The sequence below is a fragment of the Bombus fervidus genome, chromosome 17, assembly GCF_041682495.2.
Source record: "Bombus fervidus isolate BK054 chromosome 17, iyBomFerv1, whole genome shotgun sequence".
Lineage (NCBI taxonomy): Eukaryota > Metazoa > Arthropoda > Insecta > Hymenoptera > Apidae > Bombus > Bombus fervidus.
In genome coordinates, this window is record NC_091533.1 from 7559192 (window position 1) to 7582646 (window position 23455).

The 23455-nt window shown below is 36.7% G+C and overlaps 1 protein-coding gene across 6 annotated transcripts in view; it reads right to left on the bottom strand.

Annotated features, from left to right (window-relative positions):
• The window catches only part of Ten-m (teneurin transmembrane protein Ten-m), a 659822-nt gene extending 636953 nt beyond the window's left edge, over positions 1-22869 (bottom strand). For 2 of the 6 annotated variants that reach the window (XM_072020543.1, XM_072020541.1), the window contains exon 1: positions 21939-22869. The gene's annotated coding sequence lies outside the window, so the exon portion shown is untranslated. The remainder of the gene's footprint in view (positions 1-21938) is intronic. The other 4 variants (XM_072020544.1, XM_072020548.1, XM_072020549.1 and 1 more) reach the window with 4 other exon arrangements.
• Positions 22870-23455: the final 586 nt, after the last annotated feature.

Genomic DNA, 23455 nt, shown 5'->3' on the forward strand with positions numbered 1-23455 from the left:
GCGCTGATGATCTGATTGATTGTAGAAACTTTGACGTAGAATTTTACTGACCGATTGGCTTGCCGATAAATCGATGTTTTACGATAGTTCGAATCGATCTGTACAGCTATTCTTACAGCCTATAAATATCTTTGACTCTAGTAAAAATTATTTTGAAAAGATATTCGATAGTGAGCTGTTCCAAATTTGTATACCTATATTATAGGTCTTTGAAGTTATTGAATACACGTTCTATTTTCGTATGATGACGTATTATATATAGAAATTTATCGAGTAATTAGGTTGCTGTTTTATATGTTTTATAATTATTTAAATTTGTTCATCGTCGTGGAAAAGAAACAGTTCAACTTTCCTAAAACGTAATTTTCACTAATTCGACTCACGATTACTCAGTCCCATAACTCATCGAAGAAAAAGTCGTAATAATAACGTTCTAAGATTCGAGACGAAAGTTCGCGCGAAGGAAGAGACTTTTAGAAAAATTTTAGAAAGTTTATCCGACTGATTGTTTGACTGCAAAGGTATTCTATAATGATAAAAATTCAAGAACCGACGAAAGTTTTTTTTCTTAAGCTAATCCAGAAGGGTTAAATCGAACCTACCCTTCATCATTTCGAACATAAAATATTCTAATAAGGTAGAGAGTCAGTGACGAAGAAGACAAAGAGGAATAAAGAACATTCGTATACAAAGATCAAGAGGAGAGTGATGGTACGATAAATTAGCATAGACAAACCTTGCTATCCGTTCCGAATTTTCTCAAGCATTCGGAATCGGCGTTATTTATTCGACTCTCCAATATGGTCATTGTTCCAGCGTGGCTTCTCTTTTTTCGCTTGTTTCTCAATGAAATTTTCGAGCGCCGTCACAAACGTTTTTCATATTTCGAAACCACCGTGTCTTGAGTTTTATGGCTATCGCAACGATTTCGATGTCAATTGAAACATTGATATCTTCTGGTCTGACATTGTTGTATTTTTAAATAAAAATTTAAAAATTTTCATCGCGTTACAAAATTACAAAAGCACGAAACTGTGTTTTTGAAAGTAATAAAAAGATGAAATATTCAAACGATTGATTAAATATTTAACAATAATAGATGTTACATATACATATATAGATTGCGTTAGAATCTATATTATAAATTTAATACATTACTATTGTACGATATTAGTTGGTAGAATTTGGAAAGTCGCTTGGAAGTTAACTTTGCAAAGCCCCGCAAATGTCGAAATTTATTAGCGGAATATAATTAACTACAATTCGAATTTGTGGTTTCTCGACTAACCAAACTTTTCTGTTAATTGAGGTCTTGACCGACACATCAATCAACGCTATTGTAACGTTTATTGTAACATTTTCTCCATAATTTAGAAGAAGAGAAATTTTTCAACAAAATTACGCAATAACCTTCTTTCCCATCATGTAATCCCTTTTTACTCGACAATCAATTTCTAATAAAATTGACACAACGTCAGTTATTTTATACTATTATTTTAAACATAGGACAAAGTACTATAGAATAAAACTTTGGCAAATAGGAGTTTAGTTTCTGTTTCTATTTGTTACGTCACGTGAGTCGATACCTGCGACGTCCCTCATGGTCAGGCCGCCGAGGCCTGCACATCGTCACACATCTGTTATCCATAAAGTTGCATTCTTTTGAACATCTTCGGTTTATGAGTGGTCCCTTAAAAGGGTCCTTAGGTTTATTGCACGCTCTTACTCATTACGGATAAAGCAAATGTGCCCAGCGAAATAGCGGGTTTTTCCCCAGGTACAAAGGCACCCAGGAGCCACAAATGCAGGAGACTTTCTCCTTGTATTTTGTTTCTTGACATTGGCTAGAACCAATGGTCATCGCGGATAGTTACCCTCACTTTTCTACCGAAAAGTGTGAACTACGAATCCGCGTTCTTAGTTCAACAAGGATACACCCACATCGAGCTTTCTTCCCAAATAGTACGAGACGGGTCAATCACTGTTCTAACACCCCTCGGGCCGTCAAGTTCTAACATAACTCAGTCAAGTTCTCGTTGCTTTAAATATCAAATCGAACAACCTTCGGGTCCATCACAACGCTTTCCGACACGACGAATTCAAACACGTTCGGTTCACGTTAACTATTGTAATCCAGTGCAAATAAATATACATATATTATATAACTGTGAAGTCCAGTTATATTCCAACCCAATCACCCTTTATTCTCCCACAAGAAATAAGGGGATCGCCCTGTTCGTGGTGTCGATTCGTGCAATCGTAGCGGGAATTTACGACTCCCGTTGACGCGCTATAACGCGACCGTCTCCCCGCGACTGGACGAATTAACACTATTTATTCCGAATTCTATACACGATCTTGAATAGTGGATTTCACGTTAAACACTCATTTTTTATTTATCATGAAATTAATTAAAAAATCCGATAAACAGAGAAATTTAATATAAACAAAATTATGATGCGATGAAAGAGATCGTATCATCATTTGCAAATCCTATACACAGGCTTCATTCATTAGTATTCAGTATTCATTTCACATTAAACATGACTTCTTGATCTTGTATTAAATTAATTAAAAAATTCGTTAGTCAATGAGATTCGATATAAAGAAAAATTTCACAATTTTACGTTTCGCTATAATAAAAGAAATCGAATCATTATCTACGAAACCTTTCGTATTGGTTTCCATCTTAAATACGAGATTAGAATTCATAGTGGCTGCTGTAGGATCACGTGCGGCATTTTCGATCACATCCTTGAAAGGGACCCGAAACCACTACAGAAAAATCGAAGAGTAAAAGGCAACATCCAAATCACGAATCGACGGGTTTATCGGAGTATAACGTTGAATCCGATAGAAAGGTAGCCAAGATACAACAAGCGAATTTCAATCTACGGTCTTTTGTTTCCCGAATCAAAGAAGCGAAAAGCCTTTCGGACTTTCGTAGATAAGAAGGACGAGCCGATAGTGGATGAGAAAACCTCGCGAAGAATAGAAGCGGCTTGACCTTTGAGGAGGAAGTAGAAAAGATCGAACTCCCAGGGCAAAAGAGTTTCGTGGAACTGTCTTTCATTCGGCACGAATTTTCTGCCACCAACATTAATTAAATTACCAATGGAATACTTGTACCCTATTGGTGGATACCCAATATTGACCAAGAGAAACAATGCCGAATAACACGATAGAATGGCCGCTATAGTGAATTGTATCTTCCAAATGGGCTAACTTTTTCTCCTATTACACTGTTTCAAAATACTTTGGCCAGTACGATATTGCTATTCCTAATTTACTCAACGAAGGATTAGAAATTTTAAATTAATTTGTTGGTGTAAAATGAACACCTGCTTGTAACTTATGAAAAATTGGATTAAACCTGATCAACAGATGGTAAAAATATATAGCGATTCAGATATTAACTAAATTTTTATTATAATAATTGGCTATATAGAAAGCCAATTATTACAACAGTTAGAATCGAAACTCGATTCCATAGTAACCCACAACTAATATCATTTCATTGGAATACTTATCTTTGACATATTTTATTTTAGTAGTCGTTAATGCTCGTCCCGATAGCAATTTCGTTTAACCTACATACTGTGCGTAATAGCGGAAGAACGCCATTATCATTCATAGGGTTCTTGAAATGGAAGGTTTAAAGCATTCCTAGAGATTGAAATCTTCTTGATCGATAAGAGGAAGGTCATTTGTCTTTAGAAAATATGTGTTTGGTATTCTGGGGTCGTTTCCCTGTTCGTAACGATACTGTAAGTTAAGGAGCTGCTCGACCCAGTCGAAATCGATTCTGGATTTGGTCCGCGAACGTAGAGGCCGCATTTCCCAGGGCCAATAAATAGTGAGAAAACGACCATCGGGCAAAGAGGTTCCGCATAAATAATCCCATGACTCTGACAGTCGAGTACTCAGACTGTGCATGGTGGTTCAGGAGCGTGCTCTAGCCATGACGAGTGCCATGTTTTATGGAATGTTGAACCGCATTTAAAGCCTGGCGCGACAAGTCTGTCTCGAGGGCGTTTTATGTGTTGCGAATAGTCCGGCTGTGGCTGTTCCAAGGATTAACGAGGGTTGTTTTTATCCTCTCCTACGTACTGTATTCGCGTAAGATTTTTATGCCTTCGATATTTTCAAGTAGAACCATGGGATTTTATTACAACGCTGCATTTCAATGGATGTTCTTACCTTTTGAGAGATTCTGTATTTTCAATTATTTATTGAATAATATTAATTTCCTCTGCCGTGAAATATTTTGTTACAGTTCTGAATTTCAATGAAATTATTTTAGAAGCTTATTTCTTTGCCAGATGCGTTATATATATTCATACGTTATTTCGGTAAAAAATGTTAATTTGCTTCGTTATAATGCTGAATTTCACTGGAATAATTATGGAATTCTTATTCTTTTGTGCGAAAGATATTTTCGTATTATCGTAATTCTACTATATTTTATTGGAAGATACCAATAGCATTTTATCTTTATTCTACTGTGCAATATCTTATTACTAAGATTTTTATACCTTCGATATCTTCAAATAGAAACGTGGAATTTTATTACCACCTCTTTCATGCCTTCTATGCCTCCAACTGTGATCTTTGAATGGCGTGTTTATAGGGAATATAACGTTCAACAGTTGTTCGTTTTGCCTATACTTTCGTCTCCTGTTGAGTGGTCGATGCGACGCCCCTGATGCTAATTTATTTGGCCACCAAATGAATTCAAATCGAAATGATCGGTATCTCTGTTTGCTGTGACGTTTCGCTCAGTGACAAGAATGTTTTAATTACGTAGCACGCTGACAGCGTAGAGGTTGAGACCAGGTTAGTGCGGTAATTCACATGCACTTTGACTGCATTCGGCAAACATCGGGAACAAACTCGACAAGCTGGCTCCGATGTCACAGACCAACCCTTTCCCCCTTCCTCTTTCACCCTCTCTCTCTCTCTCTCTTTCTCTCTCTCTCTCTCTCTCTCTCTCTCTCTCTCTCACTTCCTCTTTCTCGTTTGCTTGTGTATCGTTTTAGTCGAGCGAAACTGTTCGATATCGATCTCCCAGATGAACACTCACAGATTTCGTTTAACCGTTGATATATTACAGATCTGCCATGCTTACAGAATGAGTAAAAAATCTACGATATAAATATTTAAATAACAATATAGTAGTTTATTTGATAACGAGTTGAATTTATAGTACGATGATTCGATTAGATTTCGTCTTCAGTTACATTCAAATCGATAATATCGTAAGACCGAAGCCAAAGTGGGGCCAATTTATGCTTAATGGAATGAAACGTAAATGTTTCATTTAGATGATTAAACTAGAACAAGTCACCCTGAATCCTGGGATTTCGACTAATACGACTATGACATTATGGCTATGGTTCTCGAGGCTGGTTTTTAGCCATTGTTATAATTACATGGCTGTCCCACGATGCAGAATTCTCCACAACGTATTCCTAGTTGCCTGTGATGATCCATGACCATTTCGAAGACCGTGAGGCAGTTGTTCTGTAACTGTGGAATGAGCTGTATTGTTAGTTCCTAACAGGTTCCACAGCACAGATAAGATGTTTGGTGTAATACTTATTTTCTTATCTCTCTGTTTCCTGAGATCTCGTGATGATATGTAATTTTTCTATCTCTATATACCGTTCATTAAGTTTATGATCAATACGTTTTCGAATAAAATATCAATGAAAAAAAGGTATTAGTAGTATTGTACTTTCTTACAGTAAAGAAAAATTCAATAATACCACAAACCAATAAACGAAGAATAAAATTGCTATTCACTTGCAGAGCAACCATGTTATCTTCGTACAGAAACGTTGATGTAACTGGTTAACACCAACGCGATAGCACGGATACTTACATTCGATGCCGTTTCCAAGCACGATGCTAAAGAATACAATGGTGTAGCATGTAGAAAGCGTACAATGCAACGGGAAACGGGTACGAATGTTTATTAACCTCCCGTTGGTACGGAATCAAACATATTCTACATGTAAACAAGATGCGCATAAGAACTTTATTCCCTGTACAAACGTAAACCCGTGAAACTATACAGCTAAAAATATTCATTTTTATTCCATCTTTCATCAAACAAAATAAAATCGTATATCGCTTAAAACCTTGTATAATTCGTAAGAAATATCACATAAAAATGTTAGGATATTATAAAACGATTTATAATAAGAAATTAAGAAATTATTAAGTATTTTAAAATATTGTAAGGAAAAGTATATAAATTATTAGACATAACTAGAAGAAAAGAAGTTTCATACGCACCAAACCTAATACCTTTTAAATTCCTTATTCTAAATTCTTCATCGTGCTTCATTACGCCATCAAAGGTCTAAATAATTTAAAAATCCAATTTCCTATAGAAAAACGTATTTTCAGATTATGGCTCACGTGACCACGAGAGATTCATGCAAACATAAAGGCGTGGCATTGTCGGGTCGACAATAAACTTGGTCGAAAGAGTAGTAACAAGTCGTCAGAGCGTCGATTCGTACACATCCCGAGAACAATTCCCCGTGCTTCCGTGGAGCTTGAAAATCGAGAGACGTTCTCGACGAACGATTCAACGTTACCTCACCGGTGGACTCTCTGTTTGAAAACACCCTCTTACAAGGTACGCTGCTAAAGAATACAATAGCGCACGGTGCAGAAGACGTACAATTTGAAGGAGAACGCACGCTAGATAGAAATGTCGCTTGAAGCCGTGATACCACAAGAGTCGAGTGTGTCAAAGGTATTGTCGTGTAAACAGGTCGCGTGTAAAACCCGCTGCTAGTCACTGAACAGACTGAATCTTTCCACCCGACTCTATCGGCTCTCCCTTCTTTCGTTTCTTTTTGTTTTCTTTTTTTTAATATTTTTCTTTTTACCGTGTACACGCACAATCTCTTCATTCAACGTTTTACTTGGTATACATGGCTGGATAACCGATTTCTGTTTCCTTTCTTCCTTCTTCAATTTTGTCATAATTCTATTGAGAGGTTTGTGAGCGATATAAGAAGATGGGCGATATGTCGTCCGAGTAATAAGGATTATACGAAGATTCTTTGCGATTATAGTCTTGTCGAGATTATAGTCTTGCGATTATAGCTTCTTCTTTGTAAAGTTTAGGTTCGCGTCCGTGTGATTTAATTCTTTCAGTTAATACATTCGCTATGCAATGCGATTATCGAAGAATGTAAGTATGTAGCGTTACTATGTAGGATTTTTTGGGAGTTTTAACGAAATTTGTTAAATAATCGAACGAAACAGTGGTAGATTAGAAATTATTACTTAAAATAAAGCATCCATAATGAAAAAAGTGTGCATGCATAAATATTATTCCTTTCTAGACATCTTCCTAATGGTCTTAGGTATGTAAGGAATCTTATAATACGATTATTGATAATGAATGTTAGATTTGATTGGTAAACTTAAACGGCGTGTGTAAGTGAGCGGTTGCTTGATTTCTTCGAAAAATAATATTCAAAATTTAAATGAAAGCTGTAATTATGGATTGAAGAAGATGGTATAATGGATAGTCGTCTCAACGATTCTTTAATTGCTAATTAAGAAGAAGATAGTGTATTGATAATGCGTTGACGTATTTCAATAAAATCGATATTCAATCATATTCTTCTCTAGAATATTCAGTGTTTGGACGGCTGCTTTTATTTACTAAATTCAAATAAAACTCATTTAGTAGCTTTGAATGCATGCTACCTTTTGTAAAATTTTCAATAGCAAAATACCTACAAGCAATGGAAATTTCAATGTACTGGTTAAAGTCATTTAAATTTCAATGGAAATCAATATAGGACGTTTTATTTCCAATTTATTGTATTATGATAGAGAAGTATAGTAAAACAGATTTTTCACAGAATGCATTACAATTTTATTGCTTTTAAATTATTGTGATGGTTGTAATAATTATTGTAAAGCAACATGAGATCCAGTTGTATATTTCTAAATGAGAAGTATATATTTCTTTGATTGTTTATTGTTATTATTCTACTTTTTTTATGATTGAATTTTCCCATAAATATAACACCATATTTCTTCTTATAAATCTTAAAACATTACGAATCATTTTTCTTTCTTAAAGAGATAACAAATTTCAAATATAAAAATCGGTGACGACTATTCATACCACAGTACTACATGTACACAGTAGTGAAATTTCATTAGTACTAGAACAAGACACGGCTACCATAATCATATTGATAAAGTTTCAAACAAAATGTAACTTGTTCGTAGAACCGTTACAAGAAAGTTAACATTCAAATTTCGTCTATAAGCACGGGTAGGCCTCGACTAAAATAAATCGATGAAGAGAATGGAGTCTCGCGCGACACATTCCAGTCGAACAAAGTAAGGCGTTACATATATACCGGTGGGCTATTCGGCACAGGTGCGCGTCTCTTGCCTCCGCCTTCAGTGTCACACAACTTTTACGTTATTGCGATCTGGTCTTCGACGCGACCGATTTATCCCCGAGATTTACTTCGCTTTAAAACGACCCCGAAACGTCTCGGCCTCGCCGCCAACGCCGCGGACCCGTTCTTTCTCGCTTTCTCGATCGAGTTTTACGATTCAAAGTTCCTTCGTTGTTCGTTAAAATCCGAACGAATTCACGCGAAGCGAGCGATCCAACCTTGGAAAGCCACTTTTCAGAAACGCACCGATCGTATTATTTTACTCGAACGCTTGTACGGCCCACAAACGTTAAAACTTTACGAGCCACTCCGAGCTTTCCGGATTTCTTTCAGAACCGGGCGACGCGACGTTTTTCGTTTCGATCTTCGATCGGCGACCTTGAAATTCCAGATTGTGTCATCATCCCCTGTTTCACTTGATCCTTTCTTACGTTTTAAAAAGAATTTTCCCCCGAACAAGTATCAATCGAAAAATTGAAATTGATATAAAAATAATTGCTGTTCATAGGACTGAAATGATTAATCAAAAACTGAACCTTAAAATGAGTTAGGATGGACAATAGCAATAGGGGATATTGGCACCTAAAGTAGTCAAACTAAATGTCCATTAGCGTTATTAAACTCCATTAAAAAAAAAAAAGAATGCAGCGGTAATTACTTCAAAAAATAATTTTTCACTTCTATGGCTTAAAATTTTGCATGCAATATTTCCTCTATATCATCAATAACTAAAATATCGCAAAGTAAACCGGCGATACAAAAAGTGTCAAATTGTTAAAAACGTGTCATCCATTGTGCGAAATAAATAACCTTTTGTTGGAAAGTAACGCACGAAGCTCTTTGTTAGTAACATAATATTCGAAGCGTCGCGTCAGTAAAAATAGAAAATGTTGAATTCATAAAACTGAAAGAAAGGGAACGAAGAGGAACGATTTATTTAATTAACCTGTCGATTACCTAGTCTTTTCACGTTTCACGCGCCATAGATCATTCGTTATTGAAATTATAATATAATTATTTGGAATTGGTTTCTGTCCTTTTCGAATAGTATGAATCATGTCATGAATAAATTATTATTCGATGTAAAATGAAATAATTAACAATTATTATCAAAAAGAAGAAATCTCACATTTTAAATGTCTTTCTATAGTAATGTTTAATAACAATTCTCACTGGAGAACTAGAAGAATTATTCATATTTGTTCCTTTCGTTATATCGCATTCAACATTAAGAAATTTTTATCCGTCACTGGAATACCGAAGAATGAAAATTTTAAAATCAATATTTTTGTAAAAATTATAAAACTCGTTTGAATTCTGATTATACTATTCACTTATTATTATTTATTACTATTATAGTGATTTATGCAGTTAGAAATAATCAATTAAAAAAAAAAAAAGATAACGAAATTCAATATAGAAAGCAATACCTTGTGGTTACAGAGAATACGAGTTGCCCAATTAATGATGAAACAAGGGACAAGTGCTAATTTCACCGATGACAAATAAACGTGCGACAAGCATCAGATAGACAGATAGCAAATGTGTCACGGTAAACTATTAGACCGTTGATGCGCGTGATCGTGGGAGATATCGGTTAAAAATAGAGCGACGTTTTCGCGAAACAAATATCAGAATGCAAATCCATGCAGGTTAGACGAGGGCTAGTCAGAGAGACTGACAAAGCGGTGCAATCACGATCCACGGCGGGTAATTAGTTAGCTGCGTGTACCGACGCTTGATCGTTTTCGATTTTTCTCGGGTGTACCGCGCGTTAATTACCGTCGACGATCGATAGCCAAGTCACGAGCTTCGCGATCACGCCAATGCGTGTGCTCGGTTAACTTTTCACGCCATTTCACTGACTTATTTCCACGCTTATATTCTTATATTATACCAAATTATTTCCACAACCATAACCATGGTGTAAGTATCAAATGAAATAGAAAATAGAATTATACGTTCAATTTTGAAAAAAAAAAAAAAGAAACTATTCCAATTTACTCGAATACTCCAGAGAATTTCATTTTTTCGAAATTCCATTGAATTTACCCGATTCACGAGTCCGAAATCTGTAACATACAACATTTTTCAGAACAGATAAAGTACCGCAGCCGCACTATGTCAAGTTTGACAAAACCAGAGTATGCTTTATTGGTATCTATCAATCACACAGTGAGAAAGGTGAACAGTTTATTTAATACACCTGCCCATGAATTCTCCAGTCGATTATTCAATTATTTGTGTTTCTTTACATACTATAGATTGATAAAGATTTAAAACAGATTAAAATATACATTGACAATCATGACATAGAAATGTATTACGAATATTTGAACGGCTCTATTTAAGAATCTCTTCATTCGACGATTTTACATAAAATAACCAGGATCATCTAATCGTTTCATGGAATCGTTCGTCTATATGTATTTAAAATTTACAAGTGTCTCGTGAGTTATGGACGAGTGTGAAAGTACTTCATTCACATATTTCCTCGTGAAGCAATCATGAAGATCCACGCAATCTCCATCAACGCACCACTTTAAAAGACCCAATTTAAACCACATTTATTTATTCCCTCGACGAAGATCTACAGCATGGCCAATCAATCAGCTTCAACACGCTAATAAACCGCAAGGAACAACCACCTCTAGTTCTCCAGTTTGACGACAAAATTTATTTTCCACTTGCAGCCGAACCTCGAAAATAGCTAGACATGGGATCCAATGCTAGGCGCTGTCGTTGCGGAGGACTCTCCGGAAGCATGGCAAAAGTAATGGAAAGGGAATACATTTTTTAGCGTCGGTGGTCCGGACTACGGTTGCCGGATTAACAGGGAAAGTGGATAAGCCGGGCGTCAAGGGCCGGGCAGAGGTGAGGCTATCCCGAAAAGGGAGAGGGTGGACTACGTACTGCCAATAAAAGCCGGGGTGTCAGTATATCACGTGGCTCTGGCTGGTCGTGTCCAACGATACAGTCCAATATATTACCCAGATAGCCATGCTAATTCAGCTCTAGCTCCCGCCGATTCCCCGCTTGGTTGCCTTTGCCTCGCATGCTCGTCCGTTTACGCTCCTACCCTCCCCAAACTCATCCTCTTTGTTGCTCTACTAGCCTCTGGATCATGTGCTTCTTGCTAGTAGCCAGAATCGAGTATGTACACTCAGGTTCATAAGTGTAGGAACACTTAGAGAAAGTTAATCTGAGAATTAGGAACTTGCTAAAGCCTTTAACAATTATCATTTGATTTGAAACTTAGGCAAACTATTACAGAGGCAGACCAAGATCATAAAAATTTTAAGACGAATTCGTGTGTTCAACGTCAGAATAAAAATCCTATTTTTGCGTATAATAACGTCGAGTTTCTTCTTATTTTTCCTAACTGTATCTCGCGAATGTTACTATAACCAATCCTGGCACTCGTGTCATCCAATTTCTTATCGTAATTTTCAATTTCAATCGAGATTTTAAGCGAACTGTTGTAAGTTACAAAACTTTTCCAACGAAGTTTGGGAATTTTGTGTACGATACGTATGATTCTTAATTCATAATTATCGCCCATTCCTTTTGCTACTCTTACAAATAGATTGTACAAGTTTTTATCTTGTACAGGTGCAAAATCGCGATCGGTTAATCGTTTGCTTGATGATTTAAACGAATTATCGTGTTTTATAAACTTGTCCCAAACCAAAAAGTGTCGTAATAGTTATGAACGGGAGTGTACGTGTGCACCTGTACACGGTTACATACGGAGGATGCGTTTCGTCATTCCTGCGAATCCAACAATCCTCCGCAGAGCCGCCCTACGTGGCAGGGATTTCAGCTGACATTGCATCCTCGTTACGAGGCATTATACGATCCATTCTGATAAGGGAAGATTACCCGGGCCGGATCTTTGCTCCAACGAGAACCCGATTTACAACCACTGTCGATCGCGTTGAAACGTTCATTGTTTTGTTTATTGAGGTATATAGCGAATACAATAAAATAATTTATGAACAGAAGTGTTTTGTTAGATAGAAAATTTTTTGAGTTTGATATTTTGGTGTGTTTGCGAGGGAAAAATGTTTTGGACGTTTGTATATTTGGCGTTTCGGGTGTAAATACTTTGTGAGATTTATTCCAAAATTGAAAAGTACAATAACAAATTCTTTAGCTTCGATACTTGAACTTGTTTGTCAAAGAAACAAGTTTCGGAAGCTTTTGAACAAGAAGTTCCAAATGTGAGAATATTATGTTTAGAGTGATAAACCGTCTAAGAAAAATAAGCTTGCTAATTTAAAGAAGTCAAACCGTATCAAATATCACCGAATTATTCAACTACGTGGATGTTACGCAACCTAAATCGATATCGACTCAAGAAGCGACCCTCCTTCGAATGCTTTATCGTTTCACCCTTTCATCAGTCGTGTTCAGTTATGCGCGTGTCCTCACTGAAAACATTCAGTTCTGGAAACCGGTTTTAAAAGGCCTAACGAACTGTGAAGCCGAGCTAATTGAGACTGTGGCAAGACGCGGCTGTATCTCGCTGCCGGAACCAGTTTACGACAGGTGTAACGCTGTCTCATCGCTTTATGAATGCTAATTATCTTAAACAGAGGCTGTGAAGACGAAAAAAGTAATTTGCAAATTATTCGTCGTCGTTCCAGTTGTCTTTCGCGTCCTAATTATTTCGTTTGGCCCGAGCCTAGTCGCAATTTGTCTTCTTTTTAGAACTGCTTTTGTCGAATTTTCAGATGGAGCTTTCATACTTTCTCTGATTACATCGGGGCCAGGATTGATTTAATAAACGATGTTTTCCAACTGGACGCTGTATTCTCAATTTCGGTGTATTTAACGCGATTTATTATTTCGCTTGTCAACAGCACCGTTTTTTTTTTTTATATATTTAATTATCTGGTAGTGCGATGAAATAAAAGTTTCCCGGGGGAGAAACAGCATGATAAACCGGGGATATATCGCGTCTGGTATTCCAACGCGCAAATTGAAAATCGAGTTATGAATATTTTCGTGCGATTGTAAAGGCCACTGTGCGCCCATAGGTAGAGATGTAAAGGGACGTAATACGGTGCACGGAACGTAATACGCTGCATCAAGAGCTATATTTTCGATTTCTTTCGAATAATACGATATTGAATTTCGTGTCAGATTGGATTTAATATTCCCCCGTGCTTCACGGTGTTGGCTCCGTCGCGCGAAATCCAAGGTCGGGATTCCCGATCTCGTATGTTCCTTCTATTCACCATCAGGAATGTACAATACAATATTAAATAACAAATTACGCAACATCAGCCGGGATTCATATTGCTTTCATCCTCTTTCCGGTTTATTTATTCCATTCAAATTTATTTAATAAATTCATATAATTTTAGTGCAAAATTGGATAATTTAGTGTCCTATGTAAATAATCCAATGCCGATACTAATAATTTTTCTGTTACCAAAATAAAATCATCTACTAGCAAACAGTACAGTATAGTACAACATCCGAACAAACGAAAGGAAACGATTGCCAAATGGCATCGGCGAAAAGCGGTAGCACCGGGGCTAAATCATTAACGTGGCTACATACCAACTCTATCGTACGAAGTTCTTAATTAAACAGGTTACGTCTCGTGTTTCCTTTGATTTCTCAACGATCGAGTCACCGGGCGCCACCCTCGCCGCGATTGCAACTCAAAGCGGCAAGAGGGTAGCCGGTAGCTGCTAGCCAAGGGATGGGGTGTCGCCTCTTTAGCTTGCGCAAGTATTTTCGTGGAAAAGTTAAATCCCGCGCTGCGCGCTGCGTGCTCGAGGACTACGTCGGGCGTACATTATTTCATTAACCGTACTTTTCCTCCCTGGTCTCTACCTCTCTGACCCCGCCGTTGCTTGCGCCATCGTCGTTACCGCTGCCGTTGCTCTCTCCAACGAGGTGAGCAAGAGAGGAGAGAAAGAGAGAGAGAGAGAAAGGGTTGTAGAGGGGGTTGGTTAGGGCAAGGGGACCAAGGGGTTGGAGGCAACAGGACTGGGAGAGCTGTGCGCTTTAGCTCTGCGCTATTCTAACCGGCTTTTATATTAATTAATTTGCTCAAGAGTTTTAACGACTTATTGCACTTCAATTAACTCGTTTTAAATTGCATAATCCGGCGACGCGGCCGTGGCCGGAAAATTCATTCGGTAATAAACCCAATGGCTTAACTGGCCCACCGTTGTTTCCACGAAATTCCAAGAACTGATCGTGTATTTACTTGGATATTGTTATAGACCTCGATTTATGGAAAAATTCATATAATATAATGGAATAGGTTAGCTAGGCAACTTTGTGATAAATAATATGCACGATTTTCTTTTTAGTGGTAATATAAAAGTTTACAGAGCCTTATATGGTTTAGATAGTCTTGTCTAGTTTCCGCAAATATTCGTCCTGTTTTGATTGTTACGCCCTGGAATAGATATATTAGATACTTTCATAACGAAAATTAATAAAATAAAGGTTTAGGTTTTAATATATAAAATATATTAATAATAAGTTTTGCAAAATTCCACAAATTGTTGATAAGCATTAGCAGTGTAATTATTACATTTTTAGGCGATATTAACGTGAGAATATTAATAAATAAAGTTTTATTTAAATAATTACATTTCAAAATAAAATCTATTCTTTTTTTTATACGTTATTTGCTGATTACAACCGATTTGCTGTTGGGAATAATCGATTACCGATAAACCGTTGTTTATTAAATAGCTGTTCCAATATTAATGCCTTCTAATAATCTCCTTTTTCTTCTCATAAAATTACCAACGAAATACCATCGTATATAAACGTGTGAACATTGGTAGATGCTGTATCAAAAAGCGTTTGAATTTATGTACCTCGTGGCACAACCGGGCAAAGCGGATTTAAAGTTTCAAAGATACACACATGGTAAAGCTGATGAAGAAAGCGGAAGAAGCATGAGGACGAGAATTTGCAATTCATGAAGGAAAAAGACGTAGCAACGTTTGTTATCTTTATGTGGTACTAGCAATCCTCCGGGCAACAAACAAAAACACATTCCGTTTCCAGCTATTTAATTCAAAATGGCGAGAAAGAACATAAATGTCTGAATTAATCATGACACGAGTTGCTCTCCTAACTATTATCAAGAACTTTGTTGTTACGTTAAACAAAATTTGTTGCCTGGTTGAAATTATTTTTCAAGGTGAAGGAAGTTTGCAGATCCTTTACTTGAAAATAATTTGTAGTGTTATGTTATAAAATCTGCTTTATAATCTTCATATAATCACAGAAATTTTCATTTTTTTATATTTGATAGTGTAGACCTCAAATAATTACCAAATTACAAAAAAGCTACATAGAATATAGTGACAGAACAACGTAGCTTAAATTTCTTTTCTTTTCACTTTCTTTCTTTTAATTAGCCTTATCACCAGCTTCTTATCTTTCTCTCACAATAGCACGCTCAAACGCGTATTTTTACATAATTAAGCAAATCCTCCTTAAGCCTACTGAGTTTACATTTTAGGATCAAAAATCCTAGCAACATGAAAATATTATATTAGTACATTAGTAGATTAGTAAACTAGTATATTCGTATATTTACTAATTATATTATAGAAATACATCCCCTTGACTATTAACGCATATGATACATCTTCATAATTATCTAGAATTTAGTTGGTCTAAAATTTCCTAAAGTACCAATTATATTTATTCACTATGAATCCAAATTTCCATATCTGCAATGCTACGTGCTAAAAAATAATTTTTATAGTGAATATAATTGTATTTTCGTACAATACATTTCCCCTCGTATATCGTAAAACTTTACATATACGTTTGACACAGATTACTGGAAAAATATTTTTCCACAATTCCACAATTTCGCGATTTATAATTTTATTGCATAATTCAGAAGTGAACGCGTTGACCCAATTAATATTTTATGACGCACGGCTAATTACATTCCCGTGAAACTGTCGACCCAACTTTGAATATGAAAAATGCTAGCGAAGAAAAAGCAACTTTATGATATCTTGTCAAAACAGCAACAACCTTCTTTCCGTGCGATTACCCTCCGTGCTAACACGATTACAATGCTGCTGCGATGTAACAAGAAGCGAAAGAAGAACAGCATAATTCATTCGAGCACATAAGAAGAATCTCAACCAAGACGCTTTGCTCTAAACAAGACTCATGAAGAAATCAACGAGGTAAACGTAACACCAAAAGGAGCTACATAAAGAGAAATAAAACGAGCATAATCCGAGGCAAAGAAGATCTTGCGGAATCCAAAAGCGAAGAAAGAAAAATGTGAAACAGATAGTAACATGTAAAATGTCGATTCTTAGAAATTCACGCATTTTGTTCATCTTTATACCTTTAAATTTCTCAAAAAATGGGTGCGCCAAAATCCACGATCTAGAAATAAACCAAATTTCTAACGCTATGAAAAACACAGGATTAGGGAACGAAGTAATTTAAAAGAACATAATTTACACTAACGTACAGCTACCAGTAATCGAGGAATAACTCAAAGGTTGATCTCCTGGGAAAGAAATGTGGATGGAAAAGGGCAGAGGGAGATACGAGGAGTTACGGTACAATTCAAAGGGAGGAGTGAAGCTGTCCTGAAATGAGGTCGACATAATTGCACCCCTAGTCATAGCGTTGGTAGAGCAGGAGGGGGTAGATGAAGGAGGCAAACGATGGTAAGAGAAAGATAGATCCATAGAAGGGGTTAGGTAGGCTGAGGAGAAGGAGGGTTGGTTGGTCGCCATCTATTGTCTCTCGTAGACTCGACTCGGCCCTGATTAAATACTTGACACATCCCCGCCTGATCCAGGCTGGCATAACTTTGTTCGAATTGTAATTACGGCCCGGATCGGACTCCGGTTACGAACGAGTTCCAACCGAAAACCCCCCGGAAACTTGGTCGTCGTACCCCTTTCTGAATGTCGCGGTTCTCCTGCCTCCACGATCCCTGGATCCGACTTTCCATCCAACCTGAACGAGCGCTCGATCTCGAAACAGAAATCCTTATATCTTATCTCGCGCAATTATACGCGGAAATGTATCTTGTCTGCTCGGCGGAAGTTCCTATGTGCTCTGTGTACCAAGGGAATTGCCATTTCCGTCGTTCTTTGCGCGATTCGAGCTCGATCCATGTGTGTGTGTTAAAGTTTAAGGGAGGTTTCAGACAAGTTACTGGGTTTTGTGACAAATTAGGTATATGTCATTAGGAATATCATTCGCGACGTTAGTTGTGTTAGTTACGTTCTATGCAGCGTTTTAACAAGTAGACTACGAATTTTTATACATGTATGGGGAATTTAAATATTCAAAGATGCAGAGATCATGCATTTCGCATACTTATTTAAGAAATTACATATCTCAAAAGACACCATTGGCGGTACAGAGTTGTTTAATTTTTTGTAGTTTTATTTTTTAATGATATTCAAATAAACAGACTTTGAACGGTTCTTTGCAAAATACCCTGACGGAAATCCGACAATTCGGCATTTTTTGTTTTAGTTAACAAACGATTTATAGAAGTGAAACCACCTCTTAAAACAGTTGCGAGTTTTCATATTACTGTGAATATTTACGAAACCATGTTAAATATGAAAAAAGAAGGTCAATCCAACGTTTTGTGACTTTCCATACTGTATACTGTGATGGTAAAGTAATTTCATCGAAACACATAAAAGCTAAAACACAACAGAATTAGTTAAAGAACTGAGTGGACGCTATGTGTGCCAATAGTATCGTGTACGTTAACTATGGTGTATAGTAATTGACAAAACACGAGAAGACAATCAACGGTAGAGAAATAAATTTAGATTAGAAACAATGGTATTTCATTGATCGCAATCTGAGCGCTTACTTTACACGGAGATACGTGCCGTTTGAATGTACGCGAATGGCATTTTGTTAAACGTATAAAGGCAAAAATATCATCGCGGGATTTCGTTTGCGAGGCTCGTTATCTGATTACAGAAGGCATGCTACTCCGAGGCATTCGCGATCTTGATGTATACGTGTGTCCGTGACGGCTGTTCCTCGAATCACGCGCGATCCCTACAAATTCTCGAGACACACGCGAGCCAATCCCTCAGCGATTTTTTCTCAAAAAAGGGAAGCCTTTGAATTTTACGAATAAATTTGTCATTTGTTTCCTACACGATGGTATTCGTATTTGCATGAGCAAAGGAATAATTAATTTACTTTGGCTTTCAGGTCTTTGCACATAGAAAGCTGCAAATACTCTTTTCCTATCTTCGAAGAATTAGAGAAAGAATTTGACAAATTTTACATTATTTATATTTTCATTGCAGAGCAGGAATTTGTAATTAAGCTTAAGATAGGTGTACTTAAATTTTTCAACACAACATAATTTTTCTATTTGTAATAAACGCAACGATACACGAAAAATTAAAGAAATATATGTTACGAACAACTTTAAAGTCTCATCTAGAATAGGATCTTATATCCCATATCTCAAAAAGTGATCTCAAAAAGATCAAAAGGAATAATTTTTTACTATTATATTCGTTCGTCGTAAGGATTTTGAATAGTTTACAAAGTTATGAAATAGCAATTTATCAATTTTTAACCAAAAAATTTTCAACATTTTTGCGTTTTTCGATTTTCTATAGGTGCGTAAGCACCCACAGTCTATTAGCCATCGTATTAAAATTTTCATCAAATATATAATTCATAGATTTCATGAATTATTAACATTACCAATTAATAATCTGTCAAATTACAAGCTTCCGATACTTCGAATTTTCAATAATAAGATGAACATAGCAGATATGCTTCATTAAATTATGAAACGAACATTATTAGTTGCTTTTCGGTCTGACAGATGATAGTATGAAAAATATGACGTAAATGTGAGGAACGCATTGTAAATTAGAATGGCGGCATTGTCACGAAAACCGGTATCAAATTTATGGACAAGCGGAGCTGGAAAATCTAAATCCCTCGTGATTGTCTGTCAATTATTTATGATTGGCGGCAATTTGTCCAATGGAGTATAAGCCCTGGCGGAATGGGGGTTTACCGGCTGTCATCCAACGTTTCGGACTATATTACTCGTTTTTATTCTTCCTCGCTAATGTAACAGTCACCACGAGCAAAAAATAATTTCCGACTAGTAATATCATGTTTCTGACAAACCCTTCTTTCGATATTTTTCGAACATCTCGATACTTGTTATATCCAAGCATGCACATACTCCCGTTTTTAAATATTAAGGTGTTACAATGTACTAGATGATTTTCAATATTAAACTTATCAATTTAGATAAAGAGGGATATCGTGTAGTATTTTACCAAGCCTATGGGCCAAACTTGGGAACACGAGATACTTTGTTTTATCGTAATAGTTTCAATATTATGTTTGAGCCTTTGAATTTTATTTTATACACATCATGAAGGCACTCGATAAATACAATTTTGATTACAGAATTTGTTTCATAAATTAAAAGGCTACAGACGTTATATCGTAGAATGTTAAGTATACGATTTGAACACAATAATCTAAAGCTAACAATCCTTCGGTCGATTAACTATGTCGAGGGAAAAAGGAAGGAGCAGGACTTCGTTATCGTCGAGAATTCCCGCGTAATAGGACTTGTAATGTCTAACGGGACGACATGCCATTGTGGCAAGTGTCGTGTCGCAAAAACGACGCCACGCGTCGCCAACGGAAGGGAAACGAAAGATGTTGCGACTGGAATCCCACGCAAATATTTTCTGGGCCATTTCAGAGGAGACTCTGAATTCTTTCGACTTCATTCCAGCCGACGATAAGCCACGATATACGGAACGGTACTCGCGTGATCCAGCCACATTGATCCACCCCTCGACGACCTAACTTAACCCCTGGACTTGACCGATCGTTTAATTTTGATTATATTTTAAATTAATGAAGTTACGTGAAAAGATAAGGTTAGAAGGTTATAGTTATCGTGTGTCGTTCACGCGTTTGGTTGATTGTTACGAGTTGCTGAAAATATGATATCCTTGATTTTGGATTGACTATAATTAAAAAATAATTAGTGTACTTCTGAAATCAAATATGAAATTTTATGGTAATCGGTTTAACACGTTTAAAGGAGATTTTTCATTTAACGAATGCAACAATATGATGATTGAGAGTATAATCTAGTCTTATATCGCTACATTTAATGATACAAAAAAGATGACTATATCGTTTAAAAAAATTCTTTCTTTCAATCTTTTACAAATATGATGAATCAAAGAAGCGAGACATAAATACCCTAATTTGTACTCTATAACTACTCTAATAATATTCTTATATGCATAGAATATACGTGACATGTACGTAATACATCTGTTCTTTAAGAAAAGAGATACTTTCATTTTCTTTCAAAATCTTTCTCTAGAATTTTTTCAACAGACAGTTTAAAAAGTGTAGATATTAATTTTTTCTATCGGCTATCGATACCTAGTATTCTCGATCTCACAATCAAAAGACGTTCGAGTCGAGCAGCACCGAGGAAATGTGTCGATAAAAGGAAACTTATAAAACAGATGTGAAAGAAAAAGCATTTAGAAAATATTTCAAAAGCTATTAAAACTTTTTCAGTCGAATAATCTTTCTCGCTCTCTCTTCTATGCTGCTTAGTTCAGGAAAAGAACCTTTAGGAGATAACTTAATAATTGAACGAAATTGCCTTCGATAAAGTACCACGGAGCTATGTACCCCTTAATTTCCGATTTCCTTGCTGTAACTTTATGTTAACAGTTACCAATATTTACTTCTTCCTTTATTACCGAGTAGAAAACAAGCGTTCGAAAACAAAAATATTATCATAACACGGAAAAATTTTCAATTTTGTGCATGTGAATTGTCATAACGAAAAGAGACTATAGGAAATGATTTTCAAATATCATTTTTATGTAACTATTTGTATGCAATAAACGTGAAATATCTACGTGAGACAGAATTGATTCAGTTTTCATTATCTAGGGATGAATAAAGAGCGCAATCAGTTAAAATTATGCATGTCTGAAACCTACAATCATTTCATTCTTAATAGAACAAGGATTTCTCTATAGCGACGCTATTTAAAATTGATTACCAGATATTTTGAAATCTTAATGCACCGCGAACATTGTGTAAATATTTAATCAACCAAAACATCGCTGATAAAATTAATATAACGTTGTCAGGAATCCTCGCTTCAAGTTAAACAAGAATCAAAAATCAGTCCAAAATGCGCGAATTTATCGATATCGGCGTGCAAACCGCGTGCGCGCCAGTGTTTACAAATTTATATCAAAGATTGTCTCCGCGGTGCGATATCAGCAGCAACACTTGTTGCTCTTTCCTTCTTACAAAAGATTGATGTTTCCATTTCTCATTCAACGAGACTTATATTCATTCATGTATCGCTGGAAAATCGTTTCGACACCCTACATTCTTCGTAGAACGATAAGACAAGCGTTTAATAATATATAAAACGAGACTCACCAGCCACGTTGACGAAAATCCGGTCTTCAGGAGCCACGTTCACCGAAACCACGCGTTCTTTCCAATTTCTTCACCCTTCGCTCTCGTTTACCCTCTCCGTTTATGATTTCCCCGCCATGTCACGTCGTAGTTGGGCTTTCGTAGTCCCTAGAGTCTTCTTACCACAGATCGCACTGCACGTCACTGTGTCCTTCTTCCTATGTCTCTTTCTTTTCTCTTCCTTTTCTTTATTCTCACGTATTTCTATCTCCAACCACTCAACGAAAGTTCAACGATGTACAGTGTACAATATATTTCTATACAATACAAAGTTCACCACACCACATGATCACGCGACGAAATACAGGATTTACATCAAGTTCACGGCTTGTTTCCTCATAGAAGAGAAATACTCCGAAATATAGAAAAGGGAGCTATCGATATCTTGCGAGTAGAATCCTTCTGGTGTCCTTTTTTCTCATACGTTTCGAATAAGAAATAAGGCGAACGAAGGTCCCGAGAATGATAAATTATAAAATATAAATATTGAAATTTTCAATCGAATTCCTCTTCGCGGAAGTATTTTAACAGAACGCAGAGTGTACGGTGAATCTCGTCACGTGGCGGCGAACATTGATCGTGAACGACCTTGGTGTCTCGGTGCACGCTCCCCCGAGGTCACCAGCACGTCATTCACCTGTTACCAAGATCAAAGACACGAATCGAATGCTTTAATCCTTTAAAGACCTATGGAGGAAGCGTTTTACGACGAGGACACGCAAACTCCAGCGTTCATCGATCATGAAGAAACGAATCAAGCACGAAGAAACGACATGAAGGTTTTCAGCATGACGCGTCCTCTGCTGGCTGGTACCACCAGTGGACGCAATCGCCGCGTGTTTCTGTTAGATTCTCCTGTGTTTATAGTTTGAGTTTAGATCGTTCTCCAAGAGACCACGAGGAACACGTCCGTTCGCGAACTGTTCGCCAAACGCACTGACGATCCCTGCGGCTGGTTCGCCGGTGACGTTGTGCCTTCGCGGGTTCGATTCCCGGATGAGCATGCGCCACGTTCCATGCTTTGGAGGGAGGCTGCTACTCGCGGAGGTGCATCCACCACGGGAGGGTGGTTGCCAGGCGGTTTTTCCTTTTTCTCGTCTTTCCCAACTTTTGTCTCGCCCCATCTTCTTTCCTCCTAACCCTCGTTATACAGTGGAACTCCGTTTATATTAACCTATGGAGAGACAAGCAAGTGAATATAAGCAGATCGGTAATATAAATCATTGGTGATCCATTAATAACAATAAATTTGGGAATACACGTAGTCGTAATCATATGTATTTGTGGGAAATTTGAAGGTGTAAAAATCCACTGAAAGCACATGGATTAATCTGAAAATATACATAGAAACTACAAGATATTTATGCATGTATTTCATGGACATCACAGAACTATTTTAGCAGCCAATTTTCTACTATATTAATAGGCCTAAATATTTAGCGAGACTACACTTATTATATATACGTGTTAAAAGGAAT